The 14,432-nt window shown below is 41.3% G+C and overlaps 1 pseudogene; it reads left to right on the forward strand.

Annotated features, from left to right (window-relative positions):
- The window catches only part of LOC130124313 (zinc finger protein 585A-like), a 100,318-nt pseudogene extending 93,310 nt beyond the window's left edge, over positions 1 to 7,008 (forward strand).
- The last annotated feature ends 7,424 nt before the right edge of the window (positions 7,009 to 14,432 follow it).

Below are 14,432 nucleotides of genomic sequence, written 5' to 3' on the forward strand. Positions count from 1 at the left end.
TGTAACTACTATGATTATTATTTTTTGCAAGTAGTGAATTTATAGCGTCTAGTGACAGTCAGAGTAGGAACTACTGTTTAAAAATAATTACTATAGTCTGTTTTAGTGACTGGTGCCTTAAAATGAATAAATGAAACAGCCTGCCATAGTCTCTCACACAAGCAGAACACAGTATAACGAAGCCTCCATGTCCAAACAGCTTCTCTTTCACAATAGAATGTTGCCTGTTACCATGGTGGGCTTCACAATAACGCACCGGCGCAGCCCTCGCTCTGACGTTGTCGTTGTTGTTCTTCTTCGTCTTCTTCATCTCGATGGCGGGCTGAGCAGCGAAACGTTTCGTAGCTCCGCTTCCTTATAGTCCAAAGTTATAAAATGGACGATTGTATCGACATCAAACGACTGGATTTCAAGCTGTCAAAAAGCCAAATTTAAAGAAACCTGTTGAGGGTCGCCCCTCGAGTTCTACAGCTCCCGCCAATCTACTTGAAAACATAGGACACGAGTCCCAGTGGCGTCGCCTGGCCTGGGCATTCGGGGCTTTAGTCCCGAACATTTCTCATATAGCCCCGGATAGTTTCACCTCAAAAGGGATGACATAGAACCGTACGTTATCTGAGCCCTATGACACTAAAGAAGAAGACAGTTTTGTCATTTCCCGTCTTCAGTGAATGCAACACAGACACGACGCCAAGACCAATCAGAGAGGAGTTGTATGAAAGCGGGGAATCATCCGTGTTTTATTGGCTGACAGGTATCTAATCTGAACTCTGATAGGGTTCCGAGCGGTTCCGAGTCATTCAACATCAGAAAAACGGAAAAATGGACATAGACGGTTTTTTGCGAGAAGAAAGGAGGACGTCTCTGCAGTCGTGGTGGCTGGGCGTCAAAATATCTGAGCCACTACATGAACCAGGCAAACAAGTCATTTAAATCATGTATGTCTTCGAAATTATGTGAACATTTAGGCAGATCATTAATGACAGTACATGATACTTCGAGGGTTAAGTTAGCTAAACCGTTAGCCTTGCTCTTTCCTGTGTCATACACATTTGCATAAAATCAACAGTTTAACAGTTTACTTTTGTTCAACCGTATTTTTAATTTTAGACCTTCGTAAGAAAGAGTATCTATTTGCACACTTGGATCTTTATTACACAAGTTTGACGTCTTTTTTTTCTGGCACCTTGGCATATTTTGGTCGGGAGTGCAGTGGTCTGGTACTAGCATAATTTTAAACCTGCAAAATAAAATTGGCTGTAACGGTTTTTATTTTTTTTTGCTTTTCCTTTTTTATCTGATCTTATGAAAATAACAACAGCATATTACTTCAGTTAGAAAACAATACACACGTTACATGGCTAGCAATTCATATTTTATAAATACATAAGAGTTAATACAATACAAATTGCTCTAGCCCACATAACCTTGCAAGTTTTAACGACTTTCGAAGTCATATTAGTTTAAATACACGACTCAGCCACAATTAAGGTGAGATACAGATTGCACAAGCCCATAACATTAGATGATTCAATTACATCTGATTTAATCTCATTAGAAATACATGATTCAGCAACATTTAAAGTGACCACACAAAGGCAGCTGCCCTACATAGAAAAAAGAACAGCAGGTACACACACTGCGTTGTGCTATAATAAAATATAGATTGAGGACAGTATTCAACCTATATAGTTACCTATATTTATAGTGTTGGTGCAACTGAGAGCTCAACTAAATAAACAAACACAAAGCATAAATAAAATCATAGCATAAGTAAACTGAGTGCAAAGACCGCTGTAATTCATGTATGCAGTTATTCATGTAGAGATTCATTAATGTGATTATTGATTAAGATTAGGCTACTTGATATAATGTTGCAACATTTGATGGGTTAATTTACTTTGAACGCTTAACTACCATATATTTGAATGACTTATCCTGTGTCTTTGCATTTCCAAGGATTTACTCGGGAATATAAAACTTGTTCATTATGTTTGCATTCTATATTTACCATATACACAAATAATTGCATACAGAAATAAAATCCAATTATCCAGATAGGAGAAATTTAATTAATTTTAACTTTTGAGTAACATCTCTTGTATTTCATAATTAAAACTATATAATTGAGACAATTTCCCCCTGTAAATGACACTTTAACGCTAACCATGTTGCAAAGGTCAGTTCCCTTTTATGATTACCTTTTAATAATGTCTACCATGATAAAATAAATCTGATATTATATTCTGTTTACAGGTGACCTAGACAGGACAAAGAATGAAGAGAAAACAACAGCAGACCCCAAGCAAAAGAAGACAGAATGAGGAGATAAAACGGACAACAATGATGAGGAAGACCAGATTATATGGCAAACCAAAACAGGCAAGGATCAAGAAGATATGCTTACCACCACAGGTTACACTAACTGGAAGAGAACATTAGAGTATCTTAGAGCATAAAAAATCTAACATACATAAGGCCTCAGTGATTCACTGGAAGAGCTTTAAAGCCACACAAGTCCATGGGGACATCACAGAGCAGCTACAAGCCGCACATATGAGTGAGATTTTGGATCGTAGGGAGTATCTGACACGCATAGCAGCAGTGACAGCCTTTCTCGGGAAGCAAGGGATTGCTTTTAGAGGGCACAATGAAACATCAGACAGTGACAATAAGGGACATTTTATGGAATGCATGCAGCTTCTTGAGAAGTTTGATCCTTTTCTACAAACATACAAACCGACTTCAAGTGCAACTTACCTTTCACCCTCATCCCAGAATGAGATGATTCAAAGCACCTCTGATGTTATCATTTCAAGGATAATCCCTGAAATGAAAGAGGCAAAGATGGCAAAAATGTCTCGATAATGGTGGATGAAGCAAGGGATCATCGGTCAGAGCAACTTGCATTGTGTGTGCGATATGTTTCTCCACAAGGTTTGGTGAAAGAACGATTCCTTGGATTTTCACAGCTTGATGCATTTGATGCTAGGTCCATCACAGACACCATAGAGCAGCAGCTTGATAAACATGGAATAGGACACCTAAAATGTGTTGCTCAATCCTATGATGGTGCTGCTGTTATGAGTGGAGCAGTGAGTGGCGTACAAGCTCGATTCAGACAGAAGCATCCAGAGGCCCTGTATGTTCACTGCTATGCCCATGAGCTTAATCTTGTCCTTTGTGCCACTTGTAAAGCCATCCCAGAGGCACGTGACTTCTTCGATCTCCTGGAGTGTCACTACTCTTTCTTTTCCACATCTCTTGTCCACCATCAGAAATTGCAAGAATTTCAAAGGCAACTTGAGGTGGAGGACAGGAAACTTGTTCAGTTGTCTAAGACTCGGTGGGCATGTCAGATTGAAAGTGTGAAGGCCATTCTACAAAACCTTCCTGCTTTGATCCAGACTTTGGGGAGCATTTCAACACCTCTAGCTAAGGGGCTGGAAAGCAAGCTTTGCAGATCCAGCACCGTCTACATGCTTCTCATGTTTCAGACATTGCTCTCAGTAACTCAGGGCCTGCACAAATACTTGCAGAAAGAGACAATCGACTTGGTGCAGGCAATGGAATATAAAATGGCAGTTCAGAGCACACTCAAAACTTACAGGAGCAATGAGAAAGCACATGAAATCTACACTACCGTTCAAAAGTTTGGGATCACCCAAACAATTTTGTGTTTTCCATGAAAAGTCACACTTATTCACCACCATATGTTGTGAAATGAATAGAAAATAGAGTCAAGACATTGACAAGGTTAGAAATAATGATTTGTATTTGAAATAAGATTTTTTTTACATCAAACTTTGCTTTCGTCAAAGAATCCTCTATTTGCAGCAATTACAGCATTGCAGACCTTTGGCATTCTAGCTGTTAATTTGTTGAGGTAATCTGGAGAAATTGCACCCCACGCTTCCAGAAGCAGCTCCCACAAGTTGGATTGGTTGGATGGGCACTTCTTGCGTACCATACGGTCAAGCTGCTCCCACAACAGCTCAATGGGGTTCAGATCTGGTGACTGCGCTGGCCACTCCATTACCGATAGAATACCAGCTGCCTGCTTCTGCTCTAAATAGTTCTTGCACAATTTGGAGGTGTGTTTAGGGTCATTGTCCTGTTGTAGGATGAAATTGGCTCCAATCAAGCGCTGTCCACTGGGTATGGCATGGCGTTGCAAAATGGAGTGATAGCCTTCCTTATTCAGAATCCCTTTTACTCTGTACAAATCTCCCACCTTACCAGCACCAAAGCAACCCCAGACCATCACATTACCTCCACCATGCTTAACAGATGGCGTCAGGCATTCTTCCAGCATCTTTTCATTTGTTCTGCGTCTCACAAACGTTCTTCTTTGTGATCCAAACACCTCAAACTTGGATTCATCCGTCCACAACACTTTTTTCCAGTCTTCCTCTGTCCAATGTCTGTGTTCTTTTGCCCATCTTAATCTTTTTCTTTTATTGGTCAGTCTCAGATATGGCTTTTTCTTTGCCACTCTGCCCTGAAGCCCAGAATCCCGCAGCCGCCTCTTCACTGTAGATGTTGACACTGGTGTTTTGCGGGTACTATTTAATGAAGATGCCAGTTGGGGACCTGTGAGGCGTCTGTTTCTCAAACTAGAGACTCTAATGTACTTATCTTCTTGCTCAGTTGTGCAACGCGGCCTCCCACTTCTTTTTCTACTCTGGTTAGAGCCTGTTTGTGCTGTCCTCTGAAGGGAGTAGTACACACCGGTGTAGGAAATCTTCAATTTCTTAGCAATTTCTCGCATGGAATAGCCTTCATTTCTAAGAACAAGAATAGACTGTCGAGTTTCAGATGAAAGTTCTCTTTTTCTGGCCATTTTGAGCGTTTAATTGACCCCACAAATGTGATGCTCCAGAAACTCAATCTGCTCAAAGGAAGGTCAGTTTTGTAGCTTCTGTATCGAGCTAAACTGTTTTCAGATGTGTGAACATGATTGCACAAGGGTTTTCTAATCATCAATTAGCCTTCTGAGCCAATGAGCAAACACATTGTACCATTGGAACACTGGAGTGATAGTTGCTTGAAATGGGCCTCTATACACCTATGTAGATATTGCACCAAAAACCAGACATTTGCAGCTAGAATAGTCATTTACCACATTAGCAATGTATAGAGTGTATTTCTTTAAAGTTAAGACTAGTTTAAAGTTATCTTCATTGAAAAGTACAGTGCTTTCCTTCAAAAATATGGACATTTCAATGTGATCCCAAACTTTTGAACGGTAGTGTATGTGAAGACCAAGGCTGACGATCTTGAGATTCATTCAACTGAGACACAGAGGAAGAAGCAAAAAACCTGGACGACTTTGTAGTCGAGACATCTTGCAGCACACGGTCAGATCTGTCTACTGGAGATGATCTGAGAGGGAGAGTCTTCTTTCCAGTTCTTGATAGAATGCTGGAGGAGCTTCAGAACAGGTTTTCTGGAGTTGGGGGAAAAATCTTGACAAGCATGCAGGTATGTCAGCCTGCTTCAGAGCATTTCCTGAATGAAGAGGCACTCAAACATCTGGCTGAACATTACAGCATCCAAATGAAGCCTGAAGAAATTCTTGTTGCAAAAAATTTCCTCGACAGAAAAAAGAAAGCCCTAGCACTACCCACCATTAAAAGTGTGTTTTCCCTTTTGGACAAGGATAAGTTCCCCTCCCTTAAGGCCATCTTTCAAGCTTCCTTGACGATCCCAGTTACCAGCTGCAGTTGTGAAAGGTCTTTCAGTGCCCTCCGCCGACTACACACATGGCTGAGAAATACAATGGGTCAGGAGCGGCTAAGTAATTTGGCTATAATGTCAATTGAGATGGAGATGCTGGCCAATGTTGATGACGGGGAGGTCATAGATAGATTTGCAAAGTTAAAAGCAAGACGTTTCAGCCTAACACTTCCACCTTCAAATAACTAAACAGAGAGAATACAGCAGATGATGGAGGAAGAGAAAAGATGGAAGCAAATAATAGAGGGAGAGGGAGAATTAGTGGATGATGACGAAAAAGCAGCAAGTGATGGAGGGAAAACAGGAAGTGACAGAGGGAAAGCTAGCAAGTGAAAGAAGGGAAGAGGCAAGTGAAAGAAGGAAAGAGGCAAGTGAAAGAAGGAAAAAGGCAAGTGAAAGAAGGAAAGAGGCAAGTGAAAGAAGGAAAACAGCAAGTGAAAGAAGGAAAACAGCAAGTGAAAGAAGGAAAACAGCAAGTGATGGAGGGAAAGCAGCAAGTGATGGAGGGAAAGCAGCAAACGATGGAGGGAAAGCAAGGGATGGAGCCCTTGAGTCATGGAGAGAAACAGCAGCAGAGTCTGGAAAATTGAAAGGTACAGCACCACACTGGATGACATTTATCTGAAATTTGTCTGAGTGAAAGAAAGAAAGAAAAATTAAAAAATATTTTTTAAATATTTTATTCTATATTTGCTAATATTGTCATTAAGTATACATTTCATTGTTTTTCTGGCAGCAGAAGATGGAAGGAGTGAGCAGATGATGGAGAGAAAAGAGAGCAGCAGACACAAAGGTGCACCATGCAACATGACACAGAACTAGCTCTTGTGCTTATCAGGGAAAGAAAAATGAAAAAATGAAAATAATTGTTACCTATTAACTAATTTTATCATCCTGTTTCTACTCAATATTAATACTGATTACTAAGAACTTGTTTACATTAATCATGATTAATTTTGAAAATAAATACATTTTGAAGTACATGTTGCAGTATTTGGCTGTAGACAAGGTGCCACAATGCTCAAGAAAGCATAAAGATAGAGCTTTTTTTCCGGGTAGGATCCCCCAGATTCCCCTACGAGGGTGTGGGCTCAGCCCCCAATGTTCCCAGGTCCAAGAAACTTCCCTGGACACGACTACTGCATGGAGGTAGATCCGAATGCTAACAGCAGCAAGAGGGAACGGGAACAATACTCTCCACCAAATACTCAGCCAAAAGAACGCGGAGAAAAGAAAAAGAAGTCAGAGGAAGAGGGAAGTGAGGTCTAAAGCCATATTAGAAGCCATAAAAGCCTTAGGTACGATAGTGGATGATCAGTTGGTGGAGATTAAGGACCAGCTGAAACGCAACAGCACCATGATAGCAAGCCTGGCGAAGATCATGCAAGTCAACTCGGAAGACCTCACCGAATGTAAGAAAAAAATCAAGGTGATGGAAAATGACATCGACCAGTTTCGGAAAGAGACTGCTGAGGTAAAAATGAAGGCGAGGGAGCAAGACAGATACAAGCGAAGATGGTGTCTGAGGATTAAAGGATGCAAGGAGAAAACGCTGGAAAACATCAGATTAGAGACAATCCAGCTCCTGAAAAGCATTGCTCCTGACATGGATTTGAAGTTGGAGGTTGCAGTTGATTTGGTGCATCGTGTCGGAAGGAAAGAAGATTGAAAACATCGCCAAATTAATATTTTGTTCGCCATGCGCAATGTGAGGGATGAGATTTGGAAACACACTAAAGACCCTCCCGTGTGTAAGGAGGCCGGAGTGCAGAGGATCTGACCAGAGAGGACTTGATGGCGAAACAACTTCTCTGGCCCCAGATCGAGACGCCAAGACAGGCCAATAAGATTGCATACTTCAGGGGCCCCTTTGCCTACATTGAAGGTTGCAGGATCACAGCTTAAATAAGAGTCAGGGGGACAATTCATGATAATCATCACCAAGGCGCCATTTCGTCATTCTGCTCATCATGTGCATTGAGAGAAACGAGTTCTGGAGACACACCTGAAGCCCCTTCGCCTTTATGGGAGGACGCAGGTTTAGAGTTTAAAATACACCCACTGTACGTTATTACATATTCAGAATTACATTAGATGTCACTAATTAATTGTTTTGGGCGTTTCATTCGCTCTTTCTGCTTTTTTTCCACTAAATACTGGACAATCCATTTGTTGTTATATCTACTTTCATTCAGTGGAGATGTTAAATGTTATTGTTGAATACTAGTGTTTCTTTTTGTTCCTAAAATACCCGGGATTTAAAAGACAATGTTAAAAGAAAAGCCTTATTTCTGTTCTGTAAGGGGCAAATGTTTAACTGTTTCTTTCTTCAACAAACTCACTCTTGCGTTGCTGACGCCACTTTCTGGTCTAATCAGTGGGGTGACTCTACATTATTCAGCCATGGATGGCACAGTCCAAGAAGGGAAGACGTCCACATTGGGGAAGACAGGAGCCTCCACATTGGGGTTTACAGGAAGACTACAGACACAGACCAATATCTACTTTTCGACTCACATGCCCGCTGGAACACAAACTGAGCGTCATCAGAACTTTGCAACACAGAGCTGACAATGTGCCCAGCAGCACTCAGACCCAACGAGAAGAACACAAACACCTGAGAGGAGCTTTAAAAACCTGCGGCTGCCCCAGTTGGACCTTTTTGAAAACTGCAACACGTTCCAAAAAGACCAACCAGGTGAGCGACGAGGAGAAAAGGAACAGAAGGAATAACATAGTCATCTCTGGGGTCTCCGAGAAACTCAGGAGAATTTTCAACAAACACCACATCCCGGTATACTTCAAACCCAGCAACACACTCCAACAAAGACTGGTTCATCCCAAAGACTGTGTACCACACACCCGAAAAAGCAATCTGGTATATGCCGTACAATGCAATGATGATTGCACTGACCTATACATAGGAGAAACCAAACAACCACTACACAAATGGATGGCCCAACACAGAAGGCCAAACTCCTCATGACAAGACTCAGCAGTCTATCTACACCTAAAGGAGAAGACACACTATTTCGAGGACAGCAACGTACACATGTTGGACAGAGAAGATAGATGGTTTGAAAGAGGGGTGAAGGAAGCCATCTATGCGAAATTGGAAAAACCATCCCTCAACAGAGGAGGAGGTCTGCTACACCACCTATCTCCCACTTACAATGCCGTCCTTTCATCTCTACGCAGGAGACTCAAGAAGCCTAGCCTCCAAGAACAACAGTAGGTCACTAACGGCTTCAACGACTTTCATGACCACTGAATAATGAAGTCGAAACTAACACCCCCAACGACCGTCGCTGCTAAACAAATGCAAATTAATAGCTCCGATGGCGACGGGCGCGGCTGGACATCGAAGGACAGGAGAGCCACGCATATCGATAGCTCTGACAATGACTCCTAGAGGATAAATTCTGAGTCTCATCACCAGCCAGTCAGACTAGCTTGGTCTAGTCAGAAAGGAACGAACTGAGGAAGCCTCTTGGATGAGAGGCGAAATGTCTTCACAGATATATACCAAGTCCAGTTGCACTTGATTCAACTCCTTTGGATAAAATTATTCTCGATAAATTAAGGTCTATCACTTTGTTAAATACAGACTATAAGATTCTGTCAGGAGTGCTAGCTGCCAGACTGAAAGGAGGTATAACACAAATAATTAGTGAAACACAGTCTGGGATTATCGAGGGAAGATCTGTTCACAATAACATCCGTCTGGTTCTAGATCTGCTAGATTACAGTGATTTAGTTGAAGATAATGGATTCTTACTGTTTCTAGATTTTCACAAAGCGTTTGATTCTGTTGAGCACCCTTTAATCTTACAAGCCCTACGTCAATTTGGTTTTGGAGAAAGGTTTGTTGGTGTCATAAGCATGTTATACAAGGATATAAACAGTTGCGTGTCCTTACCTGGTAGTAGCTGCTCGAGATTTGGTGTTAAAAGAGGCGTTAGACAAGGCTGCGGCAGCTCCCCTTTGTTGTTCATTATTGTACTTACTTTACATTCTAATCAAAAATGATAACATTGAGGGCCTAGAGGCCTTGGGCAACAAGTTATTGATAAGCCAGCTTGTGGATGACACCACACTTTTCTTAAAAAATGCCTCTCAGATCCCTTTGGCCCTTAAATCAGTTGAGCTCTTTACCAAAGTATCAGGTTTAACTTTTAATATGAGCAAATGTGAACTTCTGGCGATACATGAGCATCATTCTAGCTCTTTATTTGGTGTCCCTGTTAAAACTGAGGTTAAATATTTAGGAATGAACTGAAGTAAAAACCTTGAATCAAGAGAAGACATGAATGTTCAGAATAATATTACAAAGTGTAAAGCTATATTAAACAGCTGGTTACAGAGGGGCATTACTCTGCTAGGGAGGATTCTACTCACCTAGATGGAGAGTCTCTCTAGATTTATTTATCCTGCTTAGTCATTGGCTATTTCATCAAGAATGATTAAATCCATAAACCAAACATTTCAATTTTATTTGGAAAAACAAGTGGCATTATATCAGGAAAAGTGACCTCTTGAAAAGTTAAGAAAACGGGGGGTTGAATACTATTGATTTTGACATTATGAATGGTATGATCAAACTGAAGTGGCTAAAAGCCTTTGTCATGGATGAGACTATGTTTTGGTATGCCATTCCTAATGCAGTCTTTAAAAAGTCGGGAGGGATTGCTTTTCTTTTTAACGTTGATTTTGAACTGTCCAAGATACCGTTACGTTTATCCGCCTTTCATAAAGAAGTTTTGCAATATTGTAAATTGTTGTTTAAACACAACTTTGCCCCCCATGCAGTTCCAATTTGGAATAATAGATGTGTCCTGTTTAAGGGAAAATCTGTGTTTTTGGAAGAGTGGTGGAAAAAGGGTATTAGGTCCATTACACACATCATGGATGACAGAGGCAATCTATTGAATTATAATGAGTTGTGCTTGAAATATAGTTTATCCTCTTCTGTAAAGGTCTATGACATGGTAATAGGTACGATCCCTATACAACTCAAGATGATGGCCTCACAGTGTCTTATTTACTCCTCTGTCATCCCCACGCTTCGCCGCTTAATGATTGACAACTTAAAATTTGTCGACAGAACCTGCAATAATCTCTTTATCAGAAACTCTTTGTTGAAGATATGTTATCCTAACCCTTTAAGAAGGAATTATATTTTAGACATGTACTCAAATTTGAATGCCCATAAAATTAGAAAAAGATACAGTTCATTCCCAATCCCCCCTAAATCCAAAGAGGTTCATTTCAAGTTAATTAATGATATTTACCCGTCCAGTGAATTTATAAGTTTAAAATTTAATGTAGACTGTAATTTCTGCCAATTCTGCAAGACAGACATAGAATCAACGGATCATTTATTTTTCCACTGTAACATTACTTATACATTTTGGTATAATTTGTATGTATGGATGAAGTCAAGCATTAGTGCGCTACCGCCATTTCTACTTAGTGTCAAATTTTGAATGTTTATGGAGGATAGAAATATAGAATTCTTGTTGAATAATGTGATTATTTTGGCAAAATATTTCATACACAAATGTAAATATTGCAAAACGCATCCCTGTTTAGCAGCCTTTAAAACTGAATTAGTAGCTTTGTCTAAATCTCTAAAATGTATGAAAAACAGAAATGCCCAAAAATTATTCTTTGTATTTGAACAATTTAATGTAATTTAACCCCTGGAATATTGCATTGTCCTATTTTTTATTTTATTTTATCTTTTTAATTTTCCTTTTCTGTTTCCTTGTTTTGTTCTCATTGTCTTTGACATGTTTGATGTACTGTTCTTAGCCTACTCTGTTGTTTTAGAGTATACTGGCTTTGTTTGATGTGTTTGTATATGTGAAGTCTTGATTAAAAAAAAATTTTTTGTCTTTTTCTGTATTATTGGCGAATTGCAACAGATGGCGTATTGTGGCCACCTCCCGTTACATTAGTCCTTCCCGTCAGTCCAGTATCCTTGAGAAAGGTGCATATATATTTAAATACATTATTCCCAGTGTTCCTTGTCAACATTGAGTTTAGGTCCATGTATATAATTCATTTTTGTTCCAATATAGTTTTTAGCATGAATCTCTCTTTTGCATATGTTGGGCAAATAAAAAATACAAAAAATGATTCTTCTAATTCTTCTTCTTCATCTTCTGATTCTTCATCTTCTTCTTCTACTTCTTCTTTCAGGCATAGAAACAACGGATCATTTATTTTTTCCATACCTCCACCTCTCCAGGCTCTCCTCAACCTGTACCCTACTCTCGCTACAGATCACAATGTCATCCGCGAATGGAGACTCCTGCCTGATCTTGTCCGTCAACCTGTCCATCACCATTGCAAACAAGAAAGGGCTTAGAACCGATCCTTGATGTAATCCCACCTCCACCTTGAACCCATCTGTCATTCCAACGGCACACCTCACCATTGTCACACTTCCCCTATACGTATCCTGCACCACTCCTACATACTTCTCTGCAACTCCTGACTTCCTCATACAATACCACACCTCCTCTCTCGGCACCCTGTCGTATGCGTTCTCTAAATCTACAAAGACACAATGTAACTCCTTCTGGCCTTCTCTATACTTCTCAATCAACATTCTCAAAGCAAACATCGCATCTGTGGTGCTCTTTCGTGGCATGAAACTATACTGCTGCTCGATGATCATCACCTCTCCTCTTAACCTACCTTCTATTACTCTTTCCCAAATCTTCATGCTGTGGCTGATCAACTTTATACCTCTGTAGTTGTTACAGTTCTGCACATCGCCCCTTGTTCTTGAAAATCGGTACCAGTATGTTTCTTCTCCACTCCTCAGGCATCCTCTCACTTTCCAAGATAGTGTTAAACAATCAGGACCAACTGCCTTTCCACTCTTCATCCTCTTCATAGCTGCCCTCACTTCCTCCTTGTTAATCCGCTGAACTTGCTGATTCACTATCCCTACATCATCCAACCTTCTCTCTCTCTCAATTTCTTCATTCATCAGCCCCTCAAAGTATTCCTTCCACCTTCTTAGCACACTCTCCTCGTTTGTCAGCACATTTCCATCTCTATCCTTGATCGCCCTAACTTGCTGCACATCCTTTGCAGCTCGGTCCCTCTGTCTAGCCAATCGGTACAAGTCCTTTTCTCCTTCCTTAGTGTCTAACCTGTCATACAACTCACCATACGCCTTTTCCTTTGCCTTTGCCACCTCTCTCTTTGCTTTACATTGCATCTCCTTGTACTCCTGTCTACTTTCTTCATCTCTCTGACTATCCCACTTCTTCTTTTCCAACCTTTTCCTCTGTATACTTTGCTGTACTTCCTCATTCCACCACCAAGGCTCCTTCTCTTCCTTCCTCTGCCCTGATGACACACCAAGTACCTTCCTGGCTGTCTCCCTCACTATTTCTGCAGTGGTTGCCCAGCCATCTGGCAACTCTTCACTACCAACCAGTGCCTGTCTTAACTCCTGCCTGAACTGCACACAACAGTCTTCCTTCTTCAACTTCCACCATTTGATCTTTGGCTGTGTCTTCACTCGCTTCCTCTTCTTGGTCTCAAAAGTCGTCCTACAGACCACCATCCGATGCTGCCTAGCTACGTTCTCCCCTGTCACCACCTTGCAGTGTCCAATCCCTTTTAGATCAAGCCTTCTACATAAGATATAGTCCACATGTGTGCCCTTTTCTCCACTCTTGTATGTCACCCTGTCTTCCTCCCTCTTCTTGAAATATGTATTCACCACAGCCATTTCCATCCTTTTCGCACAATCGACCACCATCTGTCCTTCCACATTTCTCTCCTTGACTCCATACCTTCCCATCACCTCCTTATCACCTCTGTTCCCTTCACCAACATGTCCATTGAAGTCCGCTCCAATCACCACTCTCTCCTTCTTGGGTACCCTCTCCACCACGTCGTCCAACTCACAACAGAATTCTTCTTTTTTGTCCATCTCACACCCAACTTGCGGGGCATATGCGCTGATAACATTCAGCAATCCACCTTCAATTTCCAGCTTCATACTCATCACTCTGTCTGACACTCTCTTCACCTCCAGCACACTCTTGACATACTCTCCCTTCAGAATTACCCCTACACCATTTCTCCTCCCATTCGCACCATGGTAGAGGAGTTTGAACCCACCTCCGATACTCCTGGCCTTACTCCCCTTCCACCTGGTCTCTTGCACACACAGTATGCCTACCTGTAACATTATAACACAAGACAAGTAGACGTGGCCAGCTCTCACAGGGGTTTTTTTTCCCCTTGCCTTTTTCTCCCCAGTTGTACTTTGGCCAATTACCCCACTCTTCACATTCAGCTCTCCACCCGCAGACACGGCCAATTCTGTCTGTAGAGAATCCCGGCCAGGCCGGAAGTAACATGGGGATTCGAACCGTCGACCCCCGTGTTGGTAGGTAACGGAATAGACCGCTACGCTACCCGGACGCCCCCTCACTGAGGTTTAAAAACCTACTGAGAGTCAAAGCTTGCTGCGCTATAGGGAAAAGCATACTTTTATTTTTATCTAATGGAGCCTGATAACAGTAAAGTACCACTGAGGTACTTTGTCATGATGGTGCCAGTGCCTGAAATCAGGCCCTGGTATTCCTTTAGGAGAACAGGGTTTGGTCTCAGGAGAACGATGTATTGTTTTGCAATAACTGTTGTGAATGTCGGTCCTG

The sequence above is a fragment of the Lampris incognitus genome, chromosome 14, assembly GCF_029633865.1.
Source record: "Lampris incognitus isolate fLamInc1 chromosome 14, fLamInc1.hap2, whole genome shotgun sequence".
Lineage (NCBI taxonomy): Eukaryota > Metazoa > Chordata > Actinopteri > Lampriformes > Lampridae > Lampris > Lampris incognitus.